General features: G+C 38.5%; 1 pseudogene; it reads left to right on the plus strand.

Moving 5' to 3' along the window:
- LOC135511395 (serine-rich coiled-coil domain-containing protein 2-like) overlaps positions 1–16385 on the plus strand; it is an 81271-nt pseudogene that overhangs the window by 21779 nt on the left and 43107 nt on the right.

Below are 16385 nucleotides of genomic sequence, written 5' to 3' on the forward strand. Positions count from 1 at the left end.
AGATCCACAAATGATACTAGCTTCAATCTATTAGCCGTATAAAGAATTATATTCTGAAATTTGATCTGATGGTTTCTATGAATCATTACACCATACACACGATTTCTAGCCAGTGGCGTCAATACTAGGTTTTATTTCTGTTAATGTCCATCCATGCAATTTGTTTCATTTGTAAATAAAGATGCACAGTTAAGAGCCTTTTTGGGAGAAGGTATGAAATGAATAGATGAACTGACTTATGGCCATGAAAATTAACATGATAATGTTTTAACAAGTTAAAATCAATATTGATTATATACTATAATTATAGGATAGAATAACTGAAAAGGATTATGATCATGTCTGCACACCACAAAATGTCAATATTAATAATTATTATCCTTGACAGAAAATAATCATTAGGGTGCATGTTCCTGATTATTTGCTCTATTTATTTCATTTGATTGTGAGGGCCACATTCCAACAAAAATTCTGATCTGCCCCCTTCAACTGAAGTCACAGTGTCAACACTATTTGAAGAAATAGAGAACCAGTGGGTGGTCTCTGACTCCTTAGACATCAGTCTACTAGATGAGAAATCAATTGCCGATGAGGATAATGAGGATTATCATCCACTGTCAGAGTTGTATGTTCCAGCACAAGTGACATCTGAGTCCATAGACAAAACTCCAGATGTACTATCAAACAAGAAATCCAATATTCCACCAATGGGTAAGCCATGTGGTCCCAAATACAAGAGGCAATGTACTCAGAATATTTCAGAGGTTAAGCAAAAGGAAATATGGGAAATATATGGGAAATAACAGTATTTGGAGATGAAGTATAAGGAGAAGAGGACATGGATCTTCCACATGGTGGCACAGCAATCTAAGAGAAATATCACTGCTGGTGCTGACAGTCGATGCAGCAGGTCGTTGGTACCATCTCCCAAACCAGAGCGGTTCTGCACAACAGGTTTGCAAAGTGTTTTTTCTGACAACATTGGGCTACCACCCCAAAAGTGACAAGCTGATGATGGGCAAGTCAATCAGCACCAAACTGATTCCACCAAAGGATCATAGGGGAAAGAAAGCTTCAGCGAGCAAATTGAACATTAATCCAATCCTGCAACACATTGAGTCCTTCCATCCCAAATCAGCCACGACAGAAGAGAGCACACCTCTACCTACCGAGTGACGTCAATATTCGTTTCATGCATAATAACTACAAGGAGTAGAACAAAGATGCCAGCTGCATTTACGAAACCTACTGTATCGCAAGGCAGTAAAGGGAAGGAACATCAGCTTTATGAAGCTTGGAGAGGAGGAGTGCGAGCCATCATCTGAAGATGGAGCACAGGGAGAATGAGGCCATGGAAACCCAAGCCTGCCAATCCACTAACATCACTGGTGAGTGTTGTCAATGCCCACTCAACATTTATGGAGGAAATCACCCTCAAGTTCTTAGAGCCGGGACACACCTTCATGACTGCAGAGTTTCCACCATGGTGTGGAACAGGAAATTAAAGCTTGACCTGGAGATTTGGCATATGAATTCATGGACTTCCTCCATGTGGTAACCACTTCCAACGCAGGCAGGTTGGAGGTTGTCGAAAAGAAAAGAAAAAGGAAAACATCCTGGCATGTAAAGCTGGCCATTCCATCGTGAAGCTGAAGATGGCAACAGCACCAACGATGGCAGAGATGGCTGAGATCCAGGTGAGGCGTGGATCCAGGAACCTCTTCTATGAAGTCTCCCATGAAGAAAAGGACTCCACAGAGCTTGACTTTATCATGAAGAAAGTCACTTTAGAGACACCCTCGGCACTACAAACACAGGATAGAGGGATAGAAGAGTGGCAGAAGATGGATATCACCAAGCTGTGTTCTCTGATGCCTGCAAATCGAAGGCACTTCTGGAATGCCTTGGCTTTGCTGAGGATGAGCACTGAAGATGTTTTACTTAAAAATTAAATGTTACTTCAATTAAATGTAACTATTCAGCATTTTATCAATTGTAGCTAAATGTCATTTGTGTCCTCTTATGAAGATTATGAAAATGTAAATATGTTTAAAATGAATTCTTAAAGCTGTTGTTTATTTGAAATTGTCTATGTAAGATTGATAAATTGATTTAATGTTTTTATTAATTAGCAATCTCATTGTAATGTTTTATAATTAGTATTACCCTATCTCATACTTCTATCATATTCCATCATTTTATATTACAAGATAGGTAATCATTTAATTTAATTAAAACAATTGCAGGGCTGCTTTTCACATTTATTCTTATAACAAGACATGAGCTACTTGTAAAACACAGTATATAATGTGACTGACGCAGAACCCACATCTCCATGTAAATGCAACTGGTATCTTAGTGGAAGACACGCAAAGGATGCAGCTTCAACTCTGTTACACTGTTAGTAATTGCACTGCTCTTTTATTAATAGCATAAATGAGAAGTATAGTAAACTAACAAATGAAAATGGCAGATACTGCTCTTTGAGTTGGTATTACCCTTTAATTTTGTAACATATCATGCCAAGGAAGAAGGTAGTAACTGCAGTTTAAGGCTCAAAGGACATGTCAGGGTCAATATGAATAAAAACTGTACTCATAGTAAGGCAACATCTCCAATGATTATATTAATTTGGCTGGACAATTAAAACATGTTGAAGCCATTTTTCTCAGTTCCACGCTATGAGCCAGCAGCATACCACCCTCCATCCTGGTCCAGGACCAACCCATAGGTACTCCTACAGTTGAAGTCGGAAGTTTACATACACTTAGGTTGGAGTCATTAAAACTCGTTTTTCAACCACTCCACAAATTTCTTGTAAACAAACTATACTCGGTTAGGACATCTACATTGTGCATGACACAAGCAATTTTTCCAACAATTGTTTACAGACAGATTATTTCACTTATCATTCACTGTATCACAATTCCAGTGGGTCAGAAGTTTACATACACTAAGTTGACTGTGCCTTTAAACAGCTTGGAAAATTCCAGAAAATGATGTCATGGCTTTAGAAGCTTCTGATAGGCCAATTGACATCTTTTGAGTCAATTAGAGGTGTACCTGTGGATGTATTTCAAACTCAGTGCCTCTTTCCTTAACATCATGGGAAAATCTAAAGAAAACAGCCAAGACCTCAGACATTTTTTTAGACCTCCACAAGCCTGGTTCATCCTTGGGAGCAATTTCCAAATGCCTGAAGGTGCCATGTTAATTTGTACAAACAATAGAAAGCAAGTATAAACACCATGGGACCACGCAGCCATCATACCGCTCAGGAAGGAGACGTGTTCTGTCTCTTAGAGATTAACATACTTTGGTGCGAAAGGTGCGAATCAATCCCAGAACAACAACAAAGGACCTTGTGAAGATGCTGGAGGAAACCGGTACAAAAGTGTCTATATCCAAGGTAAAAACTAGTCCTATATGGACATAACCTGAAAGGCCGCTCAGCAAGGAAGAAGCCACTGCTCCAAAACCACCATAAAATGCCAGACTACGGTTTGCAACTGCACATTGGGACAAAGACTGTACGTTCTGTAGAAAAGTCCTCTTGCCTGTTGAAACAAAAATAGAACTGTTTGGCCATAATGACCATTGTTATGTTTGGAGGACAAAGGGCGAGGCTTGCAAGCAAAGTCAAGGTATTGGAGTGGCCATCACAAAGCCCTGATCTCAATCTTATAGAACATTTGTGGGCAAAACTGAAAAAGCGTGTGTGAGCAAGGAGGCCTACAAACCTGATTCAGTTACTCCAGCTCTGCCAGGAGGAATGGGCCAAAATTCACCCAACTTATTGTGGGAAGCTTGTGGAATGCTATGTGAAACATTTTACCCAAGTAAAACAATTTAAAGGCAACGCTACCAAATTCTAATTGAGTATATGTAAACTTCTGCCCCACTGGGAATGTGATGAAAGAAATAATATCTGAAATAAATCCTTCTCTCTAATATTTTTCTGACATTTCACATTCTTAAATAAAGTGGTGATCCTAACTGAGTTTAAATGTAGTTGTCTAAGGTGTATATACCCTTCCGACTTCAACTGTGTATGCTTAATTTAGTGTTAATAATGTAGCTTTAGCTTTTCTACAACTGTTGGGCAGTATGTTTATATTTGTAATACATTGTAGGGCTGCATGATGAGACTAATGAGGATTTGAAAAAATTTGCTCGCAAGGCATGAACTCTTTTTTTTGCAGGCTGTACACTTTCCAATAGTCTCTCATTTACAATTTGACAAGCATTTGATAATGATGCGCGGAAGGTAGCTGAGTGGTTAGAGCATTGGGCCAGTAACCGAAAGGTTGCTCAATCAATCCCTGAGCTGACAATGTAAAAAATCTGTTCTTCTGCCCCTGAGAAATGTAGTTATCCCATTGTTCCCCGGGTGCTGTAGATGTGGATATTGATTATGGCAGCCCCCCACACCTCTCTGATTCAGAACTGGGGGCATTTACTTTTCGTCAGCCAACAAGATCATTAGGCCTAACGAACTGCAAAATCACGAGCCTATGTCAATCTGAGCTCTCATGAAGTGTTTGATTTGATTTTTGAATAGATTCGCATTGATGTCAATGTACCAGGCAGTTAGCAAGTTTGGTAGCCTACTAAAGACCATCAGCAGCGTCAGAGCTTGGTGAAGCCTAATTACCGTGACTAAACGGTCATGTGGAATTTGACTGCCTTCATGACTCGTGACTGCCTGTGTGGCTGTAATACGGTCACCTCAATAGCACTTAGACACCGGGTCCCCAAATTTCCCACACCACAATAGCCTGAAGCCAGAGGGCTATTCTCGCAGGCTCTATTTCCCTACATGGAAGAATTAATTTGCTAACTGTACGTCGGGATTTTTGAACAGCAGCAGCTTTTTGGAACTTTTTTGTTATTTCTGTATAACTAAAAATCGTTTGCTCTTTTACAATGGTGGTCCGTAGGAAAGACTGTTTGTTTTCCCCAATTTGTGGGCGTGGTCGAAGGGAATTCCTTCTTATGATGTGAACATTGAATCAGAGTATGGGGCTGACACGGAACCCAAACCGGCTGTGCATTTGTGCCATCGTGCGCTATTGTGCATACATTTATTTTATCCCCCTACACCAAACGCGATCACGACACGCAGGTTAAAATATAAAAAAAAACTCTGAACCAATGACATTAATTTGGGGACAAGTCGAAAAGCATTAAACATGTATGGCAATTTAGCTCGTTAGCTTGCACTTGCTAGCTAATTTGTCCTGGAATATAAACATTGAGTTGTTATTTTACCTGAAATGCACAACGTCCTCTACTCCGACAATTAATCCAATTAATCCACACATTAAATGGTCAACTGAATCATTTCTAGTCATCTCTCCTCCTTCCAGGCTTTTTCATCTTTGAACTTATACAGGGATTGGCATCTACACATTGGCATCTACACTTTCATAGTATTACCACGACGACCATCGTCTTTCAATCACCCACGTGGGTATAACCAATGAGAAGATGGCACGTGGGTACCTGCTTCTATAAACCAATGAGGAGATGGGAGAGGCAGGACTTGCAGCGAGCTCTGCGTCAGAAATAGAACTGATTTCTATTTTAGCCCTTGGCAACGCAGATGCTCGTTGGCGCGCGTGAGCAGTGTGGGTGCAATAATTGATGGATTTCTACATTTATTTTGCGACGCTCGTGCACACGACGTGTCTGGTCTGGTCGGCTCGGCATGTTACTCTTCCTAAATCTCTTTTGTGCCCAAGTCAGTATCATCCTACTGTCCTTGGAAGTGAAGTTGTGCTCTCATGAATCTCTCTAAAACTCTTCGTGCTCAAAGTGACCCTCTAAAAGTCAATAAGCCCTTTGCAGCAATGGACGCTTAGATTACCCCACATTACACACTTTATAGAACCACAGAGAAGGGTCATATCCATTTGGCTAGAGCCTGAGAATTGGGTTTGGGGAAAATGCATTAGTTCAAGAGCAGTAAATGAGTCGAGTAATTGGATTACAAAGGAGTGCTATCATTGTAGAGGTAGAGGGCATATTTTATATCTAAAGGACAGGCTAAGTGCTTTCCATAAAGAACTTCAGTGTAGGATAGGGTCATCATAATGCCATTGTGGAGGTGTTACAGAGGCACACTCACACATATGGTTGGTTAGTCCAACTTTATTCAGATATACTGCAGTGGTATTTAGAACTCTGAAGTATCTCACGCTACTGTAAGCCCTACTGTGTTACATTTTCTTTTCTGGGAATGATTGTCAATTAGAGTAAAGATCTATTTAAAGAGCTTGATCTGTAGGTAGATCTGAAGCCTCTATTGAGAGTTATTGTAAACATAATGTACATGTAGTGAACATGGCATGGTACGTCAGAGGATATTTCTGCGACAGCTACTGATTTGAACATTTCCTATTTCAGACTCATCCCAGCATACTGGGAACATTCCCAGAACATTAGTTAGTTAAAATTCCCATGAAGTTATAGTTAGGGTTTTAACATTAGGATGATAACATCCCAAAAATATTCAAATATTGTTTTTGATAACAATGTTCTCCTAATATTCACAAAAATTTGTAACAACCACCAATAAACATTTCCCAAAAGTTCTCATTAGGTTTACAAGTAATTTATTAACACAATGTACCACTAATGTTTTTCCCAGCAAACCAAAAGTTCCCAGAACATTCCTTATGTTGCGGCAAATGTTCTCATGTCACAAAAGCTGTCTAGTCATGTTTATGATTATGCAAAGTTTACATAAAACATTTCCCCAAAGTTGCACGAACTTTCCCAGAACAGAAAATATGTTTATATGCAATGTCATTCATGCAATGTTTAAGTTCGGTTGCAATGGACATTCCCTTAATGTTGCAAGAATATTATTGTGATATTCACGAAGGTAGCACAGAACATTCCCACAATGTTGCATAATGTCCTACAAGTTCCAAATAACTCAGTTTTTATAACATTCATAGCATATTGGTTTTAGATTTAACATTGCCCCATTGATGTTCATACAATGTACATTTGACCTTGTCTTGGAGGTGCTCATAAATGTTTTATTTAATTATTTTACCTAATATTACCACAACATTCTCAACATATAAATGTGTAGCTCCTTAAAGCAGATTGGAATACATCCGCATTATGTTTCTCTCCAGATGTATTGTAGGCCCACTAGAAGCTGATAGACACACCATTTTAGATGAATTCATTTTAGATTAACTCATGGGACATTTGTATAGCATTTAATCATACAAACAAAATGTTTGCACTTTGTGTTGACAATCTGCAAATGGGGTTTGAACCTGCAATGTTTTGTTCGTAAGCCAGGGTTTAAGAAGGAATATCTTCTTCACTGCAATTTTTTTCTCAACTGTAGACTTATGAAGAAAGTTAAGCAAAGTTGCTATTCCTCAAAAAGCTTATTGAAAATGTTTCTCCTTTTGCAAAACAATAAGAATAAATTAGATTCTTGAAAATAAATGTATTGGAATGGTTATTGGAAATATTCAGGGCAGTGAGAGAATAAGCTAATGAAAGCAATTTAACAATTCACTCACAGACTTCATCTGAACGTTTCAGTGTTGATTCTTTTAAAACCAAGAACATGTTTTAGAACAGTAATTTTAGTAAAAAATATGCTAACATTTTTGCCATTGCTAGCTAGATAGCTACAGTATCTCAATTTTAAGAAGAATAAAAATAAAAATAAAATATCCTTTATTTAAATCATTAAATCTTAAGATATTGTTAAGGAATTGCACTTTACCACCTTAGTTTTGTTACGCAAACTTAAGAAGCTTATTAAGGAAAAAATAATTTTGGAAGTGCAATTCCTCAACAATATCTTAAGATTTAATGATTTATTTACAAACTTTTCAAATAACTTATTAAAAATCTTCTTAAGGTGTTTGTTGCTAGTTAACCGTTTTAGCTATCTAGCTAGCAATGGCAATCATGTTTGCATATTGCTTACTTTTCTAAAACATGTCCTTGATCTAGGATAACCATGTCAAAGTAGGAATTATGTTGGATGCCAAGAAAAGTATATTTACATTTTTACACAATGTCGTTTTTTAGTGTTATTCTAAATTCTGCATTTATACTGAATGAAATGAAGACATCTATTTTCATAGTGAATCTGAGCCTCAATTTCATAGTTTATTTTCATTAGAAACATGTTTAAAGAATATGTGGGATTGAACCTGCAATCTTCAGTTCTGCAACCAGATCATTAACCCTCTGCGCCACCATGGTGTGTGGTGTGTGTAATATGGTCAATAAGGGCACAAAACACAATTTGAGTTATTCAGATTGTCCCGAATCTCGCCGAAGATGGTGCCTCTTCCTGTTCGGGCGGCGGTCGTCGTCGCCGGCCAATTGCTGCCATCGATTCCCTTTCTGTTTGTTTCTGTTTATTGGGTACACCTGTTTTGAGTTAGTGTTTGTTTGTAGGCTATTTAAGGGCACTAGGCCCGCTGGGTATTTGTGCGGGCTTGTTTTCTGTTATCTGGTGTATGAGTGTAATCAGTATTTTTTCCGGACAGTTTAGTCCGTTGTATTTTGGGACGGGTTGTTTCATGTGCCCTGGTGTTTTGCATGTCGTGGCTCCACAGTCTATGGAATAAAATATCCACGAACTGAATTACCTGCTCTCTGCGCTTTACTCCTCCACTCACCATTGTTAGAAGTTGTAACACAGATGTTCCCATCTTCTTCATATGCTGTTTGTCGAAATTAGTTGAGATTGATATTGAAATGGCTGCATTGGTCCTTTAAATCCCCAAAATATTATTGCATTGAACCTGGATTCGTTTTTGTATATTTATTTTGTATCATAATCTTTCAGAATGGGTATTGCATGAATTTGTATGTGTTTTGATGAACCTTTTCACACATACCAACAAATGGGTGTGATCATTCTACAGTGGTCCCTGGAGCATACGCTCAAACCAGTGTGATTAGACGCTTATTTAGAACGGCCAGTTTCGATTGATGCAACAATTAGCATTTGAGCTGGCCACACTGTTTTTTCGCAGAAACATTTTGCACAAACACAGTCCTTACAAAGTTATGTCCAGAATGTGATGAGTTTATTTTTCGATGCAATGTTCAGACATTCACAGAAGTAGCTACAGCATAACACAATCATCCAAACCAGAAAATGTAGGCTACATTTGTCCTAGCGCTAACTGAGGAAAGATTGACATAACACAAGTGATCATATTTATATAACTCTCGGCTGACAGAAACTACAATATGAATGAGCTAATAGCAATTACTATTTATAATTAACCACATGACGGGTAAGCTCACCATTGATCAAATAATTGAGTTAAACATTTTCTAGAAATTGAAAGTATTCCATCAATGGGTAGTTTGTGCGCACAGCCATACTTGTTTTTTTTCACATCAACCACAGATAATAAGAGCAGACAAGATGAGTTTGGGGTCTGTTTATATATTTGTATGCATGTTGAAGGGGGTGTGTTGTCTATGATCATTCACTTCCGGATGTTTACCCGAAAGATGAGTGAACCATTCCTTCACCTCATTATGACATATTTGGTCTGACAGACGTTTACGTGACATCCAGAATGCATTGTATAATGTCAACAAACATGGCGCCACACATATCTGGCAAATAACTTAGCATTAGCTCATTATAATCAGAACCACCTTCAAGAAAGTATTTTACACACACCATAGGTTTCCATTACAATCTATGCAATAATCAGAATACATTATTTGTCACCAGTACTTGAAAACATGTGAATAAAACTGTAAATACATTATGCTCCATACATACATCGATACATACATACTGTATGCACCTACAGTAGAAACGACAACACAATATACAGAAAATAAAGAACTTACTTTGATACTTTGAACTTGCTTTGATTATATGTGAATTAATGAGGAGGCAGAACACACCTCAATTCAAACTGTTGTTAGAAAATACAACTTGTTAGAAAATCATTTTAAATTGACAAGTTGAAACATAGCCTATAGGTAAATAGCAGGTATCCCCCATCATAGCACTGAGACTGCACTTGTGAAGGTGGTAAATTACCTTTTAATGGCGTCAGACCAAGGCTCTGCATCTGTCCTCGTGCTCCTAGACCTTAGTGCTGCTTTTGATACCATCGATCACCACATTCTTTTGGAGAGATTGGAAACCCAAATTGGTCTACATGGACAAGTTCTGGCCAGGTTTAGATCTTATCTGTCGGAAAGATATCAGTCTGTCTATGTGAATGGTTTGTCCTCTGACAAATCAACTGTAAATTTCGGTGTTCCTCAAGTTTCCTTTTTAGGACCACTATTGTTTTCACTATATATTTTACCTCTTAAGTATGTCATTCGAAAACATAATGTTAACTTTCACTGCTATGCGGATGACACACAGCTGTACATTTCAGTGAAACATGGTGAAGCCCCAAAATTGCCCTCGCTAGAAGCCTGTGTTTCAGACATAAGGAAGTTATTTTAAACAGAGATCCTGTTCTAGGTCCCAAGAAACAAAGAGATCTGTTGAATCTGACAATTAATCTTGACGGTTGTACAGTCGTCTCAAATAAAACTGTGAAGGACCTCTGCGTTACTCTGGTCCCTGATCTCTCTTTTGACGAACATGTCAAGACTGTTTCAAGGACATATTTTTTTCCATCTACATAACATTGCAAAAATCTGAATATTTCTGTCCAAAAATGATGCAGAAAAATGTATCCATGCTTTTGTTACTTCTAGGTTAGACTACTGCAATGCTCTACTTTCCGGCTACCCGGATAAAGCACTACAAAAAACTTCAGTTAGTGATAAACACAGCTGCTAGAATCCTGACTATAACCCCAAAAAATGTATAATATTACTCCAGTGCTAGCCTCCCTACACTGGCTTCCTGTTAAGATGGGCTTACATGGGTTACATGGGCTTGCTCCTACCTGTCTTTCCAATTTTGTCCTGCGTACATACCTAAAAGTATGCTACGGTCACAAGACGCAGGCCTCCTAATTGTCCCTAGAATTTCTAAGCAAACATCTGGAGGTAGGGCTTTCTCCTACAGAGCTCAATTTTTATGGAATGGTCTGTCTACCTATGTGAGAGACGCAGACTCTGTCTCAACCTTTAATCACAAGTAAGACATTTAAGTTGTTTAGCATAGTCCATTTGTAACTCTACTCACTACCTGAAGCTGTAGAGTCTGTTTATTTGTGTTGTTGGTGTTGGCTAGCTTAAAGTTTCAGTCAGTAGCTAGCTAGCACTCACTCATGAGGATGCTTGTAATGCATGAAAGGGGCATGAGGGAAGCCCTAGACATGTTTTTACTTTTATTAAATGTAGTTTTGTAATTGACTAAAACTAGCAGACAACAACAAAAATGTGTTTGAAAAATATAGTTTTTGCTGTGAGCCAATGGGGTAATCTACAGCGCCATCAGAAAGTATTCATACCCCTTGACTTATTCCACGTTGTTGTGTTACAGCCTGAATTCAAAATGGATTAAATACATATTTTTCTCACCCATCTACACCCAATACTCCATAATGACAAAGGAACATTCACTCTCTTCTTGGTAAGGAACTCCAGTGTAGATTTGGCCTTGTGTTTTAGGTTATTGTCCTGCTGAAAGGTGAATTAATCCACCAGTGTCTGGTGGAAAGCAGACTGAACCAGGTTTTCTTCTAGGTTTTAGCCTGTGCTTGTTATACCCCTGAAATGGGGAAATATAGATATAAATCACACGGAGGTGTAGCTTCGGCTTCAAGTCACTTGTAATGATGGCTGTGATATTAAGTGTTGGAATGGTTAAAGGTGATAGGCAAAGGTTACCCTATTTTTAATCTTAGTTTTTTTACAACAGCAAAATTCAAAAGACCTATGAAATCGTGACTTGTCCAAATAATCAGTGATGAAAACAAGCATCCTAGAACAATGCTCCTCATTAGTTGTAGTATCTCCGCAGACTGTTGACAGATGCTACTATACCATTTATTCTATGTGCGTCTGTCCACACAGATAATTAGCTCACAGGCTCAATGTTGTACTGTTGAGAACACAAGCAGTGCTCTCTTTGACATTTTACATTTGATCCAGCTATTCCAGTCAGGAGATATCCTGCCCTTTGTCTGCCCATTAACCCTGCATTCAGACACTCGCGGCATAAACCTTCCAATAAGCAGAATCGAATCATAATCTGCAATGACTACCCTGAAGAGTGGTAATTGTTTCTGCTTTGCCCATCTATTTTCTATGTTTCTGGTGACTTGTTTTCTGCTTCCCTCAGCCAACCCGAGCTCACCGGAATGTGTTAGAGGGACAGTGGTCATGTGAGATTGGTTTAAATTCATGCACATTTAAAATGGGAAGAGGTGGGACAGTAAATGCACGCATTCAGTTGCAGAAGCAGATTCTGATACTAGTGCGTAAATACGAGGTGAGAGTGGCAGAGGTTGGTCAGATTTATGCTAAAACAGAAGACAAGACGAGTTAAGACATCTCTCGAACTACAATACATTAATTGAAACGACAACAGTTTTTATAGACAGGGCTAAAGTAGTGAGAGTATTTGGTGTGTATGATCTGATACTGTGTCTCTGTACTTGGCCTGACGGAATTGGGCCTTTCATAATTACAATACCTCAAACATCTCTGCCTCTTCTGTCTATTTTCATCCTCCTGTCATCTCTCTTTGTTGCTGCTGATGCTACGTAGATGAGCAAGAGAGTGAGTCCTATTCCTCTCTCTTTTCAAAATCCTGTCTACTAAAATCCTAAATCTACAAATCCTAAACTCTCCTTCCAGACTCATATCAAACATCTCTAATCTAAAATCAAATCTAGAGTCGGCTTTCTATTCCGCAACAAAGCCTCCTTCACTCATGCCGCCAAACTTACCCTAGTAAAACTGACTATCCTACCGATCCTCGACTTCGGCGATGTCATCTACAAAATAGATTCCAATACTCTACTCAGCAAACTGGATGCAGTTTATCACAGTGCCATCCGTTTTGTTACTAAAGCACCTTATACCACCCACCACTGCGACCTGTATGCTCTAGTCGGCTGGCCCTCGCTACATATTCGTCGCCAGACCCACTGGCTCCAGGTCATCTACAAGTTCATGCTAGGTAAAGCTCCGCCTTATCTCAGTTCACTGATCACGATGGCAACACCCACCCGTAGCACGCGCTCCAGCAGGTGTATCTCACTGATCATCCCTAAACCCAACACCTAATTTGGCCGCCTTTCGTTCCAGTTCTCTGCTGCCTGTGACTGGAACGAATTGCAAAAATCGCTGAAGTTGGAGACTTTTATCTCCCTCGCCAACTTCAAACATCTGCTATCTGAGCAGCTAACCGATCGCTGCAGCTGTACATAGTCTATCGGTAAATAGCCCACCCAATTTTACCTACCTCATCCCCATACTGTTTATATTTATTTACTTTTCTGCTCTTTTGCACACCAAAATCTCTACCTGTACATGACCATCTGATCATTTATCACTCCAGTGTTAATCTGCAAAATTGTTATTATAGGCCTACCTCCTCATGCCTTTTGCACACAATGTATATATACTTTTTTTCTACTGTGTTATTGACTTGTTAATTGTTTACTCCATGTGTAACTCTGTGTTGTCTGTTCACACTGCTATGCTTTATCTTGGCCAGGTCGCAGTTGCAAATGAGAACTTGTTCTCAACTAACCTACCTCGTTAAATAAAGGTGAAATAAAATAAAATTAAAATTAAAATTGAGCCTTACAACCTGGCCACAAGCGCCATTCTGCTTTGCCTATCTCACTCCTTTTTTTCTACCCTTTTTCACTCTTCCTTTCCCCCACTCTTTTTGCATTACCCTCTGGCTTCATTATGCCTTCTTCATCCAGGTGCACCATTCTTTTCTCTCTCTCCCTCTCTCTCTCTTCTCCCCCTCACCTTCTGGAGGTAGGTTTGTTTGTTTCTGAACACCATTCTTTCCTTGTGTAGAAAGTTGAATACCTCTCAGTCCACTGAAAAATGTCTATATTAACATCAGCTAAGGTGGAGATTTCTGGTGCAGTTGATAAATCAGTTGTTAAGTACCAGGAGGAAATATCTCGATCTAAAGAGGAGAATGAACGGCTACGGAGACTGCTATGGATTCTTTTTGTTAACATTTATTAAACTAGGCAAGTCAGTTAAGAACACATTCTTATTTACAATGACATCCTAGGGACAGTGGGTTAACTGTACCTTGTCAGCTCGGGGATTCGATCCACCAACCGGTTACTGGCCCAACGCTTTAACCACTAGGACACCTGCCGCCCCTATGTATAACTATGCAAAACAGGTTTGTACGTAGATATACTACTATCTAGCTAGAGTTTTACTCAATTTACAAACTGTTTACAGTTACCAATATTTCATAAATTCTTAAGAAATTGTTTCTGAATTAAAAGTTGCCTATGTCACAAAAGCCACTTAGAAATGGTGCACTTATGCATGTCTTTAGGCTGTATAGATAACCTCTGCTCCTATTAGAATAATTAATGTGGCAGGTTAGGATAACTAGTTAGGAGAAATAGAAGGCTCCACCTTCCCCCTTCTAGTGTTTAATGGATTGGATGTTTGGATGTTTGTTGTCACTGTGATGTTTTCTTTGTAAAGTGAAAATAAGAAACTATAAATAGCAACAACAAAATAAGTAATTCCTGGTGATTTGTTTTGGAATGCCTCTCAGGTGATGAGGGAATTGCCAGACTGATATTATTGATACATAACTCATCCAAATTGGAAAATGTAGGCTAAATTAGTCCTAGCGCTAATTTAGCAAAGAGTGAGCTAACAAAAGCGGTCAAATTTATCCAACTCTCGGCTGATATAAACCATAATATGAATTAATTAGTAGCAATTAATATTCACAATTCATCACATCACTGGTGATCTTACCAGTGATCAAAATAATTGAGTAAAACACTAAAAGCCGAAAGTAATCCCACGATGGGTAGAGATTGTGCATGCCGCCATGTTTGTTTTACTGCGTCAACAGAAGATAAGAAGAGGTGACAAGATAATTTGGATCTGTTTGCAGTATACATGTTAAAGGTGAAGGGGGCGAGTCAAATACCATCATTCACTTCCGGAAGTTGACTCGAAAGATGAGTGAACCATTCCTTTACATCATTTTGTTATAACATCTTTGGCCTGACAAACATTTACGTGATGTCAACAAACATGGCTCCACAAAAAGCCGGCAAATAGCTTAGCATTAGCTCATCATAACTAATACAACCTTCAAAATGTATTTTACACAAATCGTATCTGTCCATTACAATGTATACAATAATTACAATGCATGATGTGTCACCAGTACTTAAAAACATGAATAAAGAAATTATTACCACACAAACCATTTTCTGATAGTGATTTATTGATAGTGCCATGTGCTGGTGTTATGATACTGTTGCCACAGATGTTTTTTTTAATGTTTCTATCATTGTGGCTAGAGTAGCTTACAAGTGCTCTATCTAGTGGTTGACAACTGTAGCTATTGTAACTTTAATGTGTTATAGAGTTAAGTTAATTCATTGAGCTGTATCTAAAGACATTTCTTTACAGTTATTTACACATGTAATTGTATTGGTTAGTATTGAATTACGCTTTTGACCGCAAGTTCCAGAATGCCTTGCGACAGAAATGAGAGAGAGAACGCGCCAGTTATATGCAGGTGTAAAGTGATTAAGCTGACCTTTTCGCTAGCATCTTACTTCCATTTCTCTGTAGAATCTAAAGTTGTTAAATGTAACGTGAACAAGTATTATTACTAAAATAAGCTTTCATATCAAACCCGACGTCCCGAGTCATTACTTTGACGACAGTTATTTTAAAATGTTGAAATTGAGTACATTGTTGGAACTGCTATCAACTAAGGAAGACAGTTTGTTTGAACTTCATCGTGGAATTGAACAGTTAAGCATTCAAGTGTAGACATTGCATGCTAGGACTACTTTAATACACATATACTCTAAATGAATTTGGCCCAATACTTTTGCTCCTCTAAAATGGGGGGACTATGTATAAAAAGTGCTGACATTTCTAAACGGTTCAGCCAATATGGATTCAAATACCCTCAAATTAAAGATGACAGTCTGCACGTTAACCTCATAGTATCATTTAAAATCCAAAAAGCTGGAGTACAGGGCCAAAACAAAAAACAATGTGTCACTGTCCCAATACTTTTGGATCTTACTGTATCTTTTGTGATGTTCCCACCAGACTGTTCCCATAACCTAATGAAACATTCTGGTAAACTTTAAAGAACAGACAAAATGTGTTCTATGAACATCCTTGCAAAATCAGGTGAATTTTTTTGCACCTTAAAAGAGACATTGTAGAATAATCTGCTCAAC

This window comes from Oncorhynchus masou, chromosome 24 (genome assembly GCF_036934945.1).
Source record: "Oncorhynchus masou masou isolate Uvic2021 chromosome 24, UVic_Omas_1.1, whole genome shotgun sequence".
In the NCBI taxonomy this organism is placed as follows: domain Eukaryota; kingdom Metazoa; phylum Chordata; class Actinopteri; order Salmoniformes; family Salmonidae; genus Oncorhynchus; species Oncorhynchus masou.